The sequence below is a fragment of the Nicotiana tabacum genome, chromosome 8 (assembly GCF_000715075.1).
Source record: "Nicotiana tabacum cultivar K326 chromosome 8, ASM71507v2, whole genome shotgun sequence".
Taxonomy (NCBI): Eukaryota; Viridiplantae; Streptophyta; class Magnoliopsida; order Solanales; family Solanaceae; genus Nicotiana; species Nicotiana tabacum.
This window is the reverse complement of record NC_134087.1, coordinates 146,684,630-146,703,628: the sequence shown is the minus strand read 5'-3', so window position 1 is coordinate 146,703,628 and position 18,999 is coordinate 146,684,630.

Genomic DNA, 18,999 nt, shown 5'->3' with positions numbered 1-18,999 from the left:
AAAGAAACAAGTATTAACAAGAAATGCCCCTGTCGGAAGGACAGAAGGAAGAATTCTTTAATCTTTTTCTTTTTTCTTTTTTCTTTTTCAATAACTAGCCTTAATGATCATGACATGCATTTTGGACTTAACGGTCGATCTACTAAACTAATCCAATCTTCCCTTTTACCATTCTTATGACCTTTGAAGTCGGGCTTGTTTATGCCAATTCTTCGCATCAGGTTCACGACTCACTTTCCACAAGTAGTGCCCGAGGGGTTTTCACTAACAAGTTTCTCTCATTTATTCATCTCTGCTTACCGTCGCCTTACAGTGCCCGTGAAGGTTTTCACTAGTAAGACTCTCTCATTTTTTTTCTTTTTCTTTTTCTTTTTCTCACTTTTTGTGAGTAACTTGATAATGTTATATGTCGTGTGACAACCATTGCTCATTGCATGCTTCTCTTGACATTCTTGAAGGCATATCGGGAGGTCTTTATTTGGAAGGTTTTTGGATAGGGTTGGACAAATTGCCGATATGAGGCTCAAAACAGACTAAAGATGATGGGGTTGTATACTTACAACTTTTGGAATCAACTCTTTTAAAAATGAAATAAAATCTTTGCCCCAGTTTCAGCTATTGGGGGATTTTTTTTATTTTTTATTCTTTTAAATTCTTATTTGGTTGGACCGAACCGTGGGGCTGCCTACGTATCCTTTTTTAAGGAATCAGGTCGAACGTAATTCAAACATCTGACCTAACTATTTTTTTCATTTTTCTTTTTGTTTCTTTTCCTTTTTTTTTTTGTTTTCAAAACAAGTTGCCCCAGCTTCTATTTTCTGGGGGGCATGGACCTTTGACAGTTCTTTTCTTCTTTATTTTTTTCACTTGAACTTTCTAAGAATTGCCCCAGTTTGTACTCTTGGGACATGGACTTTTTTTTCCTCTTTTTCTTTTTCCTCTTTTTTTCATTTTTTTTGTTTTTTGACTCTTGACTCTAAACTTGATTCCAAAAGAGGGTGGTCAAAGAAAATAACACAGGCTCAAAGGGGTGACAAAGGGTATAAAGTGTTTTGGGTAGCAGAAAAAGGGTCTCCCAACCTCGAGAACGCCAATTATAGTATCCTATCGCGATCACATCATTGATGGACCTGTTGCTTTCTGGGTATTTTCAGTGTAAAGCTGTATGAGCAATACTTTCCTTGCAGTGAATGCCCCTTGTCAATTCGGGTGACTTTTCTTGGATTTTGTCTTGATGAAGAAGATGCATTTTGCCACTAACTAATCTATTTTAAGTTGTCTGGAATAGACCATCTTTTGGAAAACACTTTCTATCTCTTAGTGCTAAACAAATTTCAACCCGTCTGATCATCCTTAAGCCCGATCTTCTCAAATGATTCAAAAAGTAGAGATCCTTAACTTCTATAAGCATGACTGCTTTGGTTCCATGTAAACTGGGCTCATGCTTTTTTTCCAATTGTTTTATATCTCTATTCATCTTCAAAAGTATCTCTTTCTCACTTATCCAATTCAAGACTAAATAAGTTTTCTAAGATCTGGCCAAAAATTCCTCATACATGTCATGTCACCAAAAACTAGCATGAATAGAACTATGCACAAAATGGACACAAAATGACTGACTGCTTTTTATTGAATAAAGGATAGCAGGGTCCGATAACACAAAAGAAGAAGAAAAAATGATAAAATAAGCTACCATGCTAAAAGAGGAGTGACTTTCCAGTTACTAAGCCACATCTTAGCCACACATTCGCACATCAACATTACTACGACATTTAACCATTTTGATTGCTTTGGATTCAACACTCAAATTTTGACGATCATCCCGAGCAGCCCATGTCCTATTGCTCAAATCTGGTAAAGTCAACCCCACATTTGCCTCTATTTTTAATTTTTCACTGCCCATATGCCTACTTGCCTTTTTCTGACCTTGGATCAACAACAGTTGTGCTCAACAATGCCTTTTCCGATAGATCTTGGATTATTTTTGTGCCTTGCCATTTCAAACTAACAAACCGACCACCTTTGACTAGCTTTTATTCCAAAACAAAAAACATGTTAGAATAAACACTCTCTTTCTTTCTTTCTTTTTTCCTTTTTTCTTTTTTCTCTTTTTTTTGTTTCTTTTTTTCAAAATCATTCGATCGAACCTGATGTGGGTTGCCTACATATCATGTGGGAACATGAATCAGATCTTGCGTAGTTCGGGAAGATCATGAATAAAGTAAATAAATTAACTTTTTTAAAAAAAATTTATTTTATTTTTTCAAAAGAAAGACTTATAAAGAAGAAAGAGAATATTTTTGGATTTTGATTTTTCTTCAGCATTTTTGCAAAGAAAGACTTCTAAAGAAGAAAGATTTTTTTTTGAAAGATTTTTTTTTGAATTTTTTTTCTGGAATTTCAAAAGAAAAACTTCTAAAGAAGAAAGAAAATATTTTTGGAATTTTATTTTGAATTTATGAAAGAAATGCTTCTAAAAAAAATATTTTTGAATTTTGAATTTTCTTTTCAATTTTGAAAGAAGAATGAAAATATTTTTGGATTTTTAGAAGAAATTAAAAGAAAATATTTTTGTATATCTTTTTAAAAAAAAAATAATTAGGGTCTAAAAGAAAGGCTTTCTAAAGAAGCAAGTAATGGAAAATATTTTTGGATTTTTGAAAATTGGGGTCTAAAAAAAGACTTTTCTAGAGAAGAAGTAAAGGGAAATATTTTTGGATTTTTTAAAAATTATGGGCCGGAACCGATGAGGTTTGCCTACGTATCTCACATCCGGTGAGAATCAGACCCGCGTAGTTCACCCGTTTTGACGGAACAGGAAAAAATGACTTATTTTGAAATGATTTTTTCTCTTTTTAAAAAAAAATTCGGCAGAGTTTTAGGATAATTCAAATACTTGCCTCTCACTCTCTTTTCTTTTCTTTTCCCCCCCTTTTTTTTGATTTTCTTTTTTTTTCCTTTCCCTATTCTAGAAGCCAGTCAACATGCAAGCCAAAATAGATAAATATGCAAATAGTACGTAAGATGCATCAGGATGGTTTTTTCATTTCGGGTACCCCTGTCCTAGACAAACCCAACCCCTGTGTCGAGTCTCCAAAGTCAAATGCACATGATGAAAACAAACGTTCCTACTAGGGATCCAGCATGAGGCTGAGTTATTCTAGGTTCAAAACCTGGGTATTTGTTCTAGACTTGTGTACCCGAGCGGACAACTCGAGCCGAGGAGGGGGCTACTTACCGGGAACCAAAAAGTCATCCGGCTTAGTAACTTGTCCGAGCCTTTTTCTTATTTCAAGGTATGACATTAACAGAATAGTGATTCACGGCCATCGTGCACATCTCCGGAGATGAGAAGAGAAGGATTTCGAAACAGTTTATATACAGTTCACGCAGTACCAAAGTGGTAAAAGCAACATTTAGCACATTAGGCCCAAACATGTAATAAAATCAGATAATAGATAAAGCCAAATATAACAATTCATCTAAGCTCGAATTCTGAACCCTGAACCAGAGATTCTGGGTTCCATCCCCAGCAGAGTCGCCAGAGCTGTCACACCTCCTTTTTACCTACACCCCGGAAGGGGCATAAGGGAGTTTGTTTCCAACTTAAAGTGACAATCGAATCGGGATTATTTATTTAAGAATCAGAGTCGCCACTTGAGATAATTTATGGTGTCCCAAGCCCGGTTCAAATCCCGAATCGAGGAAAAGATTGACTCTGTTTTACAGTCCGCGAACACAGAAATCCCGGTAAGGAATTCTGTTAACCCGGGAGAAGGTGTTAGGCATTCTCGGGTTCCGTGGTTCTAGCACGGTCGCTCAACTATTATAATTGGCCTATTATCTGATTTTAAATACATGTTTTAACCTATGGTACAATTTTAACTTTATACCCGCTTTTATTCAATTATCATTTTTTAGGAAAGATTCAACGTCATATAAACCACGTCTTGAACCACGTCACATAAATGCACCCGCAGTCTATGACACATTTCATCTAACGTTGTTGAGATTTGGATTTGGGTCACATAAATGCACACCCCAGTTTAGGAAAGTAATTTTTAAATAGCGTGCCTAAAGCAACTACGCACTTTCCAGTTTGCAAGGGCAATGGAAAATTCAACTAATGGCACACCTCGATTCTAATTTCAAAGGATTGTACTCAACTAAAGCAAACTACGGATATTCATAATTATTTTCCTAAATTTGAGATTATTGCGAGGCCATGAATTAATTAACTATGAAAAGGCAGAAATGGAGGCCCCGAATTCTCTGATATAGGCACTACTTCCTAGAAATAGCACATTTGATACATGGGAATATTATGTTGAAAAGAGATCTAGATTAGGAAAGATCCTTCAATTAAAAACATAAAGATTCAAACTTTATGAACAAATCCATAAAAAAATAACTAAAATTAAACAACTCTTTTATTCAAACATTTGATCTCTTCAAGAATTGACTCATAAAAGTACATAACAGAAAGAAAAAAAAAATGGCCAGCAAAATAAAGTTTAAACAAAAAGAAAAAGAAACTTCAGTTACCTCAAAGATTAGTCGATTTCAAGTTTCGATAAAGTAAATGGGAAAGTAATTTTTATGAAGATATGCTAATCCTTGGGAAACTCCCATAGCGATACGTAATACAATAGAAGATTTTTACATTCTTTTTCTTACTGCTGGAACCAGGACCATGAAGTTAAGGGCCTCGTCGACGAAGTGTTTCAGATTTTGGTTCAGCGAATCCAACACTTTCTCGCTCTCGCTTTTGCTTTTTGAATCGTTTTTTAATTGAAAAATTGTGTTCCCTTTTGTGTGAAGCGGCTGATCTTCTCTAGGTTAGGGGTTGTCTAGGTCTAGGAATTGAAATCTTGAGGGTAGGATTTTTATAATTGGGTATTTTATATGGAAGTGGGAAAGGATAATGTCCATTGGATTAGAAGGAAATAGATGGCTAAGATTAAATTTTGCACTTAAATGGGCTAATGGGTTGGGAAGAATAGATTAAGGGTAATTAGGTTGGACCATGTCTTTTTGTGTCTCAATTTTGGGCTAAGAAGACTCCAAAAATTATTATTTAAAACCATAGCTAAATTCCTTTAATATAAGATAACTATACTACATGATGCAAAAATAAATTCTAATTAATTAAACTAAATTATATTAAAACATGAAACTATTACATATTTTTTTGTATTTCTCAATATTATATAAAAATAAGGTACTATTTTTGTATTTTTTTTTTTTTACTTTATGAAAGGTACATAAAAATAAAATATTTTTGTAATTTTTATTTTCTTGTAATAAAATAAAGTAAAAGAGTCAAAATTACCTAAAATATCTATATTATGCCTAAATTAAATATTTACGTGCTAAAATATGAAAAATCTTGGGGAGGGTCAAAAATCACATGTCTACAGCGATGACCAATCACACAGCCCCTTCGCAAACGTGGAGCCTGCCTCGTGAACGCAAAGGCTAAAATTCCAACCTTCACCAGCTAACCCTTCGCGAACGCGAGGGCCTACTCGCGAACGCGAAGGCCATTTTTTATGCAACACTGATCAGCAATTTCTGCAACTTTTCAAAACATGAAATGACCCGATGGACCATCCGAAACTCACTCGAGGCCCTTGGGACCTCAACCAAACATGCCAACATATCCCATAACATCATTCAAACTTGTTCCAATCTTCGGAACGCTCAAAACAACATTAAAACACCAAATTTGCATCAAATTCAAGCTTAAGAATTCCAAAATCTTCCGAATTGCGCTTTAGATAAAAAAACCCGACCAAACCACGCCTGAATGAACTGAAATTTTGCACACACGTCACAAATGACACAACGAAGCTACTGCAACTTCCGGAATTCCATTCCGACCCCTATATCAAAATCTCACCTATCAACCGGAAAACGCAAAAATCTCAATTTCGCCAATTCAAGCCTAAACCTTCCACGGACTTCCAAAATGCATTCTGATCATGCTGCTAAGTCCCAAATCACCTAACAGAGCTAACCAAATCATTAAAATTGTAATCCGAGATCATATACCAATAAGTCAACTCTTGGTCAAACTTTTCAAATTGTAAGTTTCAAATTGGGAACTGTTCTTCCAAATTCATTCCGATTACCCTGAAAACCAAAACCAACGATTTACATAAGTTATAATACATCACTGGGGGATTTTCATGCCCGAAAACTGGCGAGAAAAGTGAAAAAGCTCACAACGACCGGTCGGGTTATTACAAGGCAGTTTCCGAATCGAGGTGTATTAGCATTGTTTAGGGCCTATAGACATGGCTTCTATGTGATACCAATTTAAGAAACATCTTATGGGCAGTATTGATATCTAATTTACAGAGTATATGTATGATAAAACCTATAGACATGATCTCTAAGTGATTTGCGCAATGGGGCAGTGAAACTATTTGAAAACCCAGAATTACCCATGTTTGATCCTATTAGCATGCTTTCTAAGCGAATAACAATATCTTATAGGTAGGTTTTCTAATAGTTGATATTTGAACGCATTTTTATCATGCTTATTCCTATAGGCATGCTATCTAGGTGTGTAGTGTAATAAGAACAACGGAAACAATCGATTAGTTAATCAATTAAAGTCCTATAGGCATGGTAGTTATATGAATGTTAGCATATGATCCTACATATATGCTATCTAATAATCATATTGCAACCACTCATGTTGAGCATATAATTGTTGGCATTTGATTCCTATAAGCATACTATCTAATAGCCATAGAAGTAGACATGTGAACATGTAGAGCACTTAAACTCTTACAAACATGCTTCTGATGATATACGGGTATTAGACAAGTTAAGTAAGTAAAGTTTTTGAGTTCCTATATGCATGATTTCTATTAATGTATAGAAATAAAGCATATCAAATAAAGTAAAAAAATAAAGAATGTAGACCCTATAGGCATGCTCTCTACCCGTTCATACGAAAACTAAAGGATATCGGTTCCCCCATTCCACTAATTCCCCAACTGTTTTGTTTACAAATTATTACATCTCTAAAATAATGAATATAAGTATAAATATTACACATTGAACAACTGCAGGCCCAAGAGCAAGCCCAAATGAAATAATCCAGTACTGCCTGGGCCTTCAACATTCTTACTTGCACAAATAGCAGACACAGATCCAAACACATCTCAAACAGGAGAGTGTGTCCATTTGTACAGGACATGGCCACACATGAACTCATACCAAGCCCAGCAATTACAGATTAACCACTTAACCATATAAGTTAACAAACCACACATGGCAATCAATTAAACAACCCCGAAGCAATACCTCATAGGGACAGGATTACATGAAATTTAGCAGGATTTACATAAAGCATATTGGCACTTGCATTTTAGAAGCTAGGGTGATAGGATTGGTCAAACAAAGGCTTGAGCATGAAACTAAGAGAACCAGTAGAACTTAGTTTCAACATGGTGAGTTTGACATGAAAAAACTAACAACATAGGTTCACGACAAGTGAAAGAGTATCGCATGCGCAATATTGGAAGAGTTGGGGAAGCATGTCACTTAGGTTAACAGGGTAAGCACACATACATGTTTAGTTTTCTAGAACAACAAGTTTAGAATAAAGCATGAACCAGAATTAGCCTAAATAGATTTTAAAACTAGGAATCTAAGTCATGAAGGACTGATAGAGTCATAGTCAGAGAATGAAAATTACACATAGTAAATAAGCAAGTAGGCATGGTCAATAAGAGTCAATAATCATGCTAAGTATAACACAAAGATTCCCAAGTCCAAAGATATCATGGTAGGAAGACATGTCAATCTTAAGGTCAAATAGAACATACACACTTCAGAACTTAAGCAAGTAGACTATGCATAATAATAGAAACTAAGTGTATTGGGATTCAACTAGAAGCCTAGGAAATACTAAAGAGTGTAGGATTGACCAAACACCACATTAAAGAGCAACATGTTTGGCTAAAACACTGAGACAGTAAATGACACATAAGACTCATGTAAGCATAAAACAGGGAAAACAGTACAACATACATGAAGGGTTTATTAGAAAGGAATTCACTCAAGCAGGTTCTGGGCAGGAGATAATATCCTTAAGAATACAAGAATCCAAGGCAAGACATAAGAAAAGGCTCATGAAGATCAATATGTGATCAGAATTGCAGAGCAGGCTGAAGGTAATAAGAAATTATTCAAATTGCACACATATAACAGGCATGCCTCGAAACTCATAACTCGAGCTGGTTTAGATAATAGAAAAGCACAGGGTACATGATAATGCTAAAACAAACATGAATACGAACAGAGGCAAACAATAGCATATTGATTTACAAAGGCCTAAATGACATAACACAAACAAAAGGGAATAGAATTATGATGTTGGGCATATTTCTATATGTTTTGATGTTACTTTACCCATGTTTTAACCGCTTTTTATTGGCATTTGGTATTAAAAATGCCCAACATGGTTTAATTGTTGGGTTTATGACTAATGGAGTTGTGTGTGATGATTTAGGGTGGTTGGAGTGCAAAAATATGAAGAAAAGATGCTCCAACTAGAGGAGAAGAGGGTGGATGCGTCGCATCCAACCTTGGAAAGAAGGTTACTTGGTGCACCCTTAGCAATGAAGTCGGCCCATAGCATCCCCATAGCATCCGCACCTGGGAAAGCTGAGATTGAGGAACAAAGGGTGGGTGCAAAGCATCCACCCTAGCATGCGAAGCTGAGAAGGGGAGGACGAGGTGGATGCGAAGCATCCACCCCAGCATCAATCCTTGAAGCAGATTCGGACTAGGATTAGGAGAACTTTGGCCCACGACTTTTGTACGCAATATATAAGCCAAAAACACCTCCTTTAGGTCATCTAACATATTGGGAAAGGAGAAAAAGCCACGACAAAGCTTGAGAACCACGGAATCGTCTTGAGTTCTTACTTTTTCCTTCTTTTATTGATTTTTATGTATTCTTGGGAATTACTTGAAATTGTTACCATGAGCATGCGTGGCTAAGAACCCTATTATTCTAGGGTCATGGGCGAAACATGAATATTGATGTTTGAAGCTTAATTGACGAAGTTTATTTTATCATATTGGGTCGTTTATTTAATTATGTTCTCAATTATTTTGCTGAATAGCTAACAGTGAAATGCTATCCACGAATCTAGAGTTGAATTCGAAAGTGGGAATTCTAGATTGCATATAGAATTAATAGAGCAAGTTCTTGAACCCGGGCATCAGGGAACGGATTCATAATTAGGATAGACATATACCTAATTGTCTTGCTTGGTTGAAATACAGGAAGTATAAATGCATTTTTGTTAATCTTAATTCCATAGACATATAGGCATTAAGTTAGCTTGAATAGGCGACTAAGAATTCGACAGATTCTTATGAGCAATATCAACCCTGTCAATCAACAATCCAGATAAATCAATTAGTCATTTCAAGCCAAGAACACAATACGATTGTTAGCTAGCCCGTGACCCTAGAGTATTCTCTCCTACTGATTGTTATTTGAAATTGCTATTTGTTCGGTTGATTTTTAGTTAATTAATTGCTTGATAGTTTTAAGTAGTAAATTAGTGACTTCTATATTTTGTGAAAAATCTCTTGAATCGATAAGTTAATTGAGTTTGACTCAGTCAATAGTTAATCACAAGTCTTCGTGGAAACGATACTCTACTCATTACTTTATTACTTGACGATCGCGTACACTTGCGTGAGTGTTTTTGGTTGCAACAAGTTTTTGGCGCCGTTGCCAGGGACTTAGAAATTAGCTACTTGACTGAGTTAAGATTTTATTAGTTATTTGTTCAAGCTTTAATTTTTAGTTTACCTTGTTTGTGTTAACACAGGCTCTTCTCTTGAATGCGGAGGAGTAGATGCGCAAACTATCTCCTTCCTCTTAATCCCAAAATTGAACGAACACTTCACAGAGTGAGGAGGGAAGTCAAAGCTAGAACTAGAATAGAAGTAGAGTTGGACATCCACTACTAAAAAATCAGGTTTTAGTGACGGACAAATTTTGTAGCAAAACATAAAAATCCGTCGCTAATCTCATTTAGCGATGGATTAGCAACAGATTATAAAAAATATTCTGCTAGCTACGAGTGTTTTAATGATAGATTAGCGGTGACATTCGTAGCTAATTCCAGTTTTTTATAGTGATCATAGTTCAACCACAGCCAATAGAGATGGCAGGTAATGAAGAGCGTGCGGTGATTGAAGTCGCAAGGCTCAGTCTTGCTAATATGACTCATGCTATTGTGAAGCCCGATATCACAGGGAACTTTGAGCTCAAACAATACATGGTGCAGCTGATTCGATCCACAGGGCAATATGTGGGTCTATCTCATGAAGACTCGCAAAGGCACATTCAGAATATCTTGGAAATTACGGACACTTACAATTATTCGAACGTTTCCTAGGACTATGTCAGGCTAACACTTTTCCCCTTTTCACTACTTGGGGAAGCAAAGGAATGGTTGCAAAAGAAGCCCCGAAACTCAATCCGCACTTGGGAGGATCTAGCAAGGAAATTCTTAATCAAGTTTTTCCCCACTAAGAAGACAAAGTCATTGATGAGTCAGATTCTTGGGTTCGAACAATAGGATCGCGAGACACTTCGTCAAGAGTGGGAAAGATACAAGAAGCTACTCAGAGACTGCCCACATCATTGTCATACTGATGAGGTATTGGGTCACACTTTTGTTGATGGGCTAGATGATGCATCAAAGATAAATCTTGATTCAGCTTGTAGGGATAGTTGCATGGCTAGACCGTACAGTAAAATCCAACTCTTGCTAAATAACTTCACTGCTAATGATTATAATTGGCAAGGATATGGGGATTCACGAAGGGCAATTAAACAGAAGGCAGCCGGGTTGATTGAGCTTGATAACGTCTCAGCCATGAGAGCCAATATAGCAAAATTAACAAATCAGATGAATAGAATGACAATTCAACAAACACAACAGATGCAACATGTATAACAAATGTCTATTTGCTGCGAACTATATGGTGATAGTCATATGAGTGACATGTGCCCCACGAATCCTAAATCTATATACTATGTGGGGCAACAGAGCAGAGGTCTAATGAATCAGAACGCACAATATGGGAACACTTACAACCCAATTGGAAGAATCATCCCAACTTCTCATAGGGTGGAAATCAGCCGCATCAAAATCATTATAGACCCCAAGGAAATTTCAATCAACCTCAGAACCCACCCAACAAACAGAAGAGAGTACGAATGACTTGTTGAAGAAGTTGTTGCTTGATAATCACTAGCTCATGACCGATTTTAGAAATCTTGAGAGGCAAATGGGGCAGTTAGCAGCAAATCAAAATACTAGATCTGCTCGACCTCTCCCGAGTGATACTGAGCCTAATCCTAAGACTAAAGTCAATGCGGTTACCTTGAGAAATGGAAGAGAATTAAAAGAAGTTCCAGAGAAAAAGAAGTATACAGCTAGACCTAAAGGAGAATTAGTTCTTAAACTCGTTGAGGAGAATAAGAAAGAAAAGCTAGAAATTGTGACAAGGCCACCACCTTCGTTTCCACAAAGACTTCAAAAGCAAAAAAATGATGCTATGTACAAGAAATTCTTAGATATTTTGAGCCAAGTGCGTGTGAATTTGGCGTTGGTGGAAATTTTGCAGGAAGTGCCTAAGTATGCAAGGTATCTTAGGAATATTGTGGAAAACAAGCGAAGACATACAAAGTTTGAAACAGTTGCACTTACTGAAGAGTGCAATGCTAGAGTTCAGAGTAAACTTCCTCCTAAGTTGAGATCCTGGGTGTTTCACAATTCCTCTGTCTCTCGGAAAACAAGATGTTGGTAGAGTCCTGTGTGATTTAGGGGCTAGTATAAATTTGATGCCATCCTCTTTGTTCAAGCAACTCAGATTGGGGGTGCTTAAACCTACTGCAATCACTTTGTAGTTGGTTGATAGATCACTAGTTATGCCAGAAGGAATTATTGAGGATGTGTTAGTTCGAGTGGGAAAGTTTATTCTTCCTATTGATTTTATTGTTATTGATTACGAGACAGATGAGGAAGTACCTATTATTATGGGGCGACCATTCTTAGCTACTGGTGGAGCACTTATTGATCTTAGGGAAGGGAAGTTGAAGATGAGAGTTGGCGATGAGGAAATCACTTTTAATGCACCTATTCCAAGTAGAGTACGCCCTCGAAGCCGTACGTAAAGGTAACGCTGATGTTGCTGGTGGCACTGAAAGAAGGAAGAGAAAGAAAAAAACATAATTGTCATAATTCATGCATCAATGATAGGTATAAATAAATATCTATTTTACCATAAAATAGAAAATGCAACTATAAATAATAATATTTTAAAATTATTTTGGTTTATAATAAATAGAATATAATAGTTTGCTATAGAAGGTAAAATTCCCTAATAAAAAAGAGAATTTTGTTCACATTGGGCCCGGGCAAAGCCCGGCTACTCCTCCCCTAGTCACATATATAAAAGAGAAAGGACGAGAGATCAGACCCAAAAATTTAAGAAATTTCATTGGGTATCCTTCCGCCTGACATCCAAGTAAGTTTTGTTAAATATTTTACAAATATTGATACATTGTCAGAACTTCTTCTTATTCCGATCCTCCTCCTCCTTCTCCTCTGTCTTTTTCTTCAATAAATTATGAGCACATAGCTAAGATTAACAAAACATGAGGTATGAACTATAGAAAATTGAAGGCTCAATGCTTATTTATGATTGGAACTAAGTAAATAATATCTCATTGAGCTTATATGTATATCCATAACAATTTGAATTTGTTTAGTTGATTTTTTTTTAGGAACACCATTATTGAATTTTGTTGGCCTTTAAAAACTTGTTGAATAAGACAAGGTAGGTCTAGTAATTTTTGAAAGTTTGGGTTGAGTTTTACCAGTCGAAATTATTGAAATTGATATTAGAAGATTGAATATTATTTGGAGACATTTTCAAATGTTGATAAGATATTTTGAAGCAAAAACATGTTGGTGAAATTTTTACACAAGAAAGTAATAATAATCCGTCAAGATTAGGAAATAATTTGTACCAAACATTTGACACAATTTGTGCCATAGTTATGACGATCCATCAAGGCTTGTAACAAGCCAAGTTGTGCGCATCAATCAGAACTTGTAACACTCTATCAAGATTTTGTAAATAATTTGTATCAAAGTTATGATATAACTTGTAATTATCACGATCCAAAATTCAACTAGTTGTGATGTCACCTAAATCAATCCGCTAGGTAAGCCAATTAATAACTATCCAATTTAATGAGATTTATCGAGATAAATAAATGATAAAATAACTGAACCTTTATACATTTCCCAAGGACTGGTAGTATGAATCATGAGCTTCTAAGATTTAGAATTTACAAAGCTGGTATGAAATAAAGTACATCATCTGTTTGAAATATACATGAACAGATTAAAATTCTAAAGCTACCAAGATCAAAAGGCAGGCAGCTATGACCGGAACGCAGGTATATCTTCAAATCCAGCTCCCGCGTACACAGCAACATCAGCATCCAACATATGCACGCAAGGTACAAAAGTATAGTATGAGTACAACCGACCCCATGTATTCAATAAGAAACAAACCTAACCTTAAGTTAAAAGTAGTGACGAGCTAGAACAAAGATCGGAGTCCAACACCAATAGCCAACAACAACTCATAATAACATAATAAAAGTGCTAAAAGAAGGAGTTTTTAGCCAAAATTATCCCTTATCTTTAGGGGTAGGCTTAACTTTGTCCTCTGAATATAACCCTTAGCACTATTTGTCCTTTAAATTTACAAAACTTGAGCACTTTTAGTCTCATTAACAGAAAATTATAACTTCAGTTAAAAAATTTCACTAACAGAAATCTAAAATAACTTCAGTTAAAAAACTAACAGAATGTTCTTTATAAAAAAAGGAAGAAAAGAAACAGATTCAGCAGAATTGGAGTATCTAACAGAAGAAAAATAAATCTTTGCAACAGCAAAAATAATCTTCATCATCGACAACATTTCAATGATAAAAAAGCCTTCAAACTGCAAAGGTATCAGCACTTCAGCGGCAAAAATCAGCACTCCAACAACTAAAATCAGCATTCTATAAGTAAAAAAGCATTCAAAGTTCAAAGCTATCAGCATTTCAGCACCCAAAATCAGTATTTCGGTTACAAAACCAGCATTCCAGCAGTAAAAAAAGTATTCAAAGTGCAAAGCTATCAGCATTTCAGCAGCCAAAATCAGCTTTTCAGCAGCAAAATTAGCATTTCAGCAGCAAAAATTAGTATTTCAGCAGGAAAAATACCGCATTCCAGCATTTCAACAGCAAAAATATAAGCATTTCAGCAGCGAAAAACAGCATTTTCAGCAGCAAAAATCAGCATGTCAACAACAAAAATTCAACATTTCAGCGGCAAAAGTACTCATTCCAGCATTTCAACAGCAAAATATCACCATTTCAGCAACAAAATATCAATATTTCAGTAGCAACAATATCAAAACTTCAATCATGTTAAGAATCAAATTCTTGAGCACATTGCATATGTTCATGCGCCACATGTCCTCTTCTTACCTGCAAATAAAATATATGGTACTATTACTCGTTCATATTATAATAACTTAATAAACAGAATTCAATTATAAGTTATTGATACCGGAAGCTTTGCACGAGTTGACGAGGCAGGAGCATAAGATGAAGGCTCATCAACTTGGAAATCTGGCTGAACAATATTAAATTTGCATGTTCTTTTATTGTGGACAGCATTATGACATAAGCTACAAAACAAGGAATTCTGCTTTCTTTTCATTTTAGTTCTACTTGCTCCTACTTCATCTGGTTCTTTTCTCCTTAGTTTTTGCTTTCTTCCCTTTGTGCTTGTTCTTACTAGTTGTGGAGGCAAATGAGGCACGTTGCTGGACTTAGGCCACATATGCTGACCATTCATAGGAAGAATAGCAAAGTCATAGACCCTTCTATATGTTTCCACCTTGTAGCAATCATGAACATAGGAATTAATCTCATCTTTTTAAGCCCAAATTGCAACAATGGTATGCTTGCAAGGAATTCCTGTCAGATCCCATTTCCAGCATATTTTGTTTAGCAAGTCCACAACCCACCTATCATGTATGCTTGCCCCTATAATCTCGTAGTTCCACTCATTAGATTTTCTAGGAATGAACTCCGCAGCACCCGCTTGATTTTTATGCAATATATCCTTAATTCTAGGACATATATCACCAATATCCCACCTGGCAGCCTTATCTCTATTTGCCTGCATTCTAGCCATAAGTAAATACCTTATCTTTTCCAATAGAGTGATTATTGGCTTGTCTCTAGCTTCGAGGATCATTCCATTAAAACTTTCACACATGTTATTAAGTAGGATATCAGATTTTGCATTTTCAGAAAAGTGAGATCTAGACCATTCACTTGGTAATTTGTCTCGGAACCAATTAGTAGCTTCAGAGTCTAAATCAAAAATCTCAACCATGCAAGTATTAAATCACTTCTCTGTTGATGCCCTTGCGGCTTTCCAAAGTGCATTCTTCAACGAGATACCACTAAATCCCGCCCTCTTAAAGTTATTATGCAAGTGCCTCACACAAAATTTGTGACTAACAAATGGCAACACCTCATTAAATGCTTCAATCAAACCTTTTTATTTATATGACATAAAAGTCCAAGTATAATCATCATCAATCTCTAAGTCACGCTTTAAATAATTCAGAAACCAAGCCCATGACTCCATTCTTTCCTTCTCCACAACTGCATATGCTATTGGAAAGATATTGTTATTAGGATCAATTCCAATAGCTGTCAATAACTGAGTCTCATACATTGGACCCTTAAGCCAACAACCATCTACTCCAACTATCCTTCTACAACCACTCTTGAAACCTTCCTTACAACCTAAAGCAAATATAGATTCTCTGAAATCTATTAGGTTTGTTATGAACCTCATTTTCAACCAACTTCATATAGATAGAAGTATTTGAATTTGTCCTCCCAATTTCATTACAATAGTTCCATGTTACCTTGTATTGAGCATTTAGATCTCCATCAATTATTTTGAGCGCCTTTTGCTTAGCTCTTCGACACTGATGTAATGTCACATGAGCTCTTAACTCTATACTCACATGATCTCTAAATTCCTTGACATTCCAATCCCTGTGTCTGCTGATGTCATCAAGATATCTTCTTGCAATGTAGGAAGAAGTTATGGTGTTGTTCTTATGGTTCCATCCTTTACAACTATGATAATCATTGTATGTCTTGATCTGAAATGCCCTATCCCTATGCATTCTTGAAGCCATAATCTCCCATTCGTAACCTGAATGTCTACAAACTGCTCTCACTCGTTTGTTGTCATTTTTTCGCCATTTTATGTATTTTCCTTGACTAACTTCATGAGTTATTACAACATGTATGAACTCTCTCTTGTTTCCAAACGTTAACTCTAATGCCAATTTTGGATTTTTTCCATCTGTTTTGGGGTTGAACTTTGGAAAGTTCAAACTTTCGGTATCCGCATCACTTTGTAAGCTCATCGTGTCATCAGAGTTATAGCAGTCCGACTCCCCATCTTCAACATTTAACTTTCTTTGTAGCTCTTCACTAATCTCATATCTACGCTTCTCATTTTTAATTTTTTCTGATAAATCATTTTCATCTGATAAGTCATTTTCTGAATCTTTAAAATCTTCACTACTTGAAGAATTTTCACCATCAACTTCTTTTTGATATTCTTCAACAGTAACATGATTATCATTCCTTGAATTGCTTTGCCCCTCATATAGAATCCTCAATACCCATTTCTATATACGAATCCAAATGTTCAAAGTACACATCAACTACCCGATCAGTTGGAATATTTTTTGCAACAACGGCGGCTTCCTTATCAGTTGAAACTAGCCTCATTTTGTCACCTAGCCTCTCGGGCTTGTGCCAAAAAGTTATTGAGTCATTCCCACAACCGCATAATTCAGCCATAGATTTGAATATCGACAACTTTAGTTCAGCCCCATTGACATAGTCAATAAAGTTCATTCTGACCCCAACATAATGCCTTGTAGACTTGAGTTTTATTAAACCACCGTGTGTTATTTTAATGGTAAAATAATCTGCCTCGTACAAAGGATCTGCATTAAAAAAAATTAAAAGTTTATTTAGACATACTATATGAATTCGAGATAAGGGACACATATTATAGAACTTCAAAGAAAGTAAAGTATTGTAAAAATAGTGGAGATTTCGAAAATAAATTAAAAAGGAATATTTACAAAATACAAGTAGCAAGAACACTTACCATAACTTGGGTTTATTTCACCATTGCTCCTAATAATCATTGCTGGGATCGCAAGTAGTAAAGACTTGAAATGTAATCAAGAATGCTAGAGTTTTTTTACCTACTGTAATAGAGATAAAAATGAGTGAATTGGAGAAAGGGCTCTTGAAAAAGGAGGGAAATTGACTGAATTAGGGGTGAAAGAGTGGGTATTTCTTTCCCTTAAGCATCACGTACAAATCACGTGTTATGTCTCTGTTAGGTTTTTAACGGGAGTGAGTATTTTCCATTATTGAGACTAAAAGTGCTCAAGTTTTGTAAACTTAAAGGACAAATAGTGCTAAGGGTTATATTTAGAGGACAACGTTAAGCCTACCCCTAAAGATAAGGGATAATTTTGGCTAAAAATTCATAAAAGAAGTAACTCAGAGATAAAATGATTAGTTCGTTCACAGTTTCAGAAAATAAGCATGCTTTTCAAGTATATTAGTGAAAACCCAAATCTTTTACCGAAATCACAAATATGAGTAAGTTTGTAAAATATTTTTTCCCAAAACTTTCAATAGATAAATGTTTCATTTTCAAATGGCATGAGAAAAATACATCTCTATGCCTACATGTCAATGTGTATGTGAAGTTATGAATGATGTTATACCGTACAACATGAGGAAAATACATCTCTATGCCTGTATCTCAAATATGCACGTCAAATGCAATGTATCTCAATGATGAACTCATATACTCATACTCTCAGAGTACTCAATCTTATTGTCCTGCGCTTTCACTCATCACGCTCAATACTCAGCACACTCAGTCACTCAGCACGCTTAGTCACTCAGCACTGTACAAGGCAGATCCAGGACAGGGCAGAACCAGTCCAAACATAAATAGATCCTCACACTCAACCACTCAGTACTATACAGGGAAGATCCAGCTCAAGCGCTATAGTAAGCCAATCATGGCATGAATCAATAGTACCTGCTGCGGCGTGTAGCCCGATTCCATCATGAATCAATATACTTGTTGCGGCGTGCATCCCAATCCCATCATGAACTAATAATACCTATTGCGGCATGCAGCCCGATCCCATCATGAATCACTAATGCCTGCTGTGCTCATGCAACCCGATCCCATAAACATCCTAACAAACAGGCCCTTGGCCTCACTCAGCCATCAATCTCTCCAGTCTCTCGGGCTCAAAATGTCATAAAAATTAGCCCAAACAATGATGATATGATGTATCAATAAATGGTAACAGAGGCTGAGATACGATATGTAAATGAATGGGTATGACTAAGTATGTAATTGCAATGTAAACAAATAACTCAACAGCAGAAATAACCTCAGTGGGTCCCAACATGATAATCATATAACCTAGACATGGTTTCTAAACAAGGATCACAACTTAATTATTCTAGCACGTAGAGATTTCATTGATACAAATAAGATTAGGTAACTACACAGTACCACAAAAATAACCGAGTCACAATTCACATGGTGCACGCCCACATGCCCGTCACCTAGCATATGCGTCACCTCAATACCAAACACATATCACGTATATTCAGGAGTTCATACCCCCAGTACCAAGTTTAGAAGTATTATTTACCTCGAACAAGCCAAACCAATACCGAGCAAGCCACACAATACTCTAGAAATACCATCTCGCACGTACCGA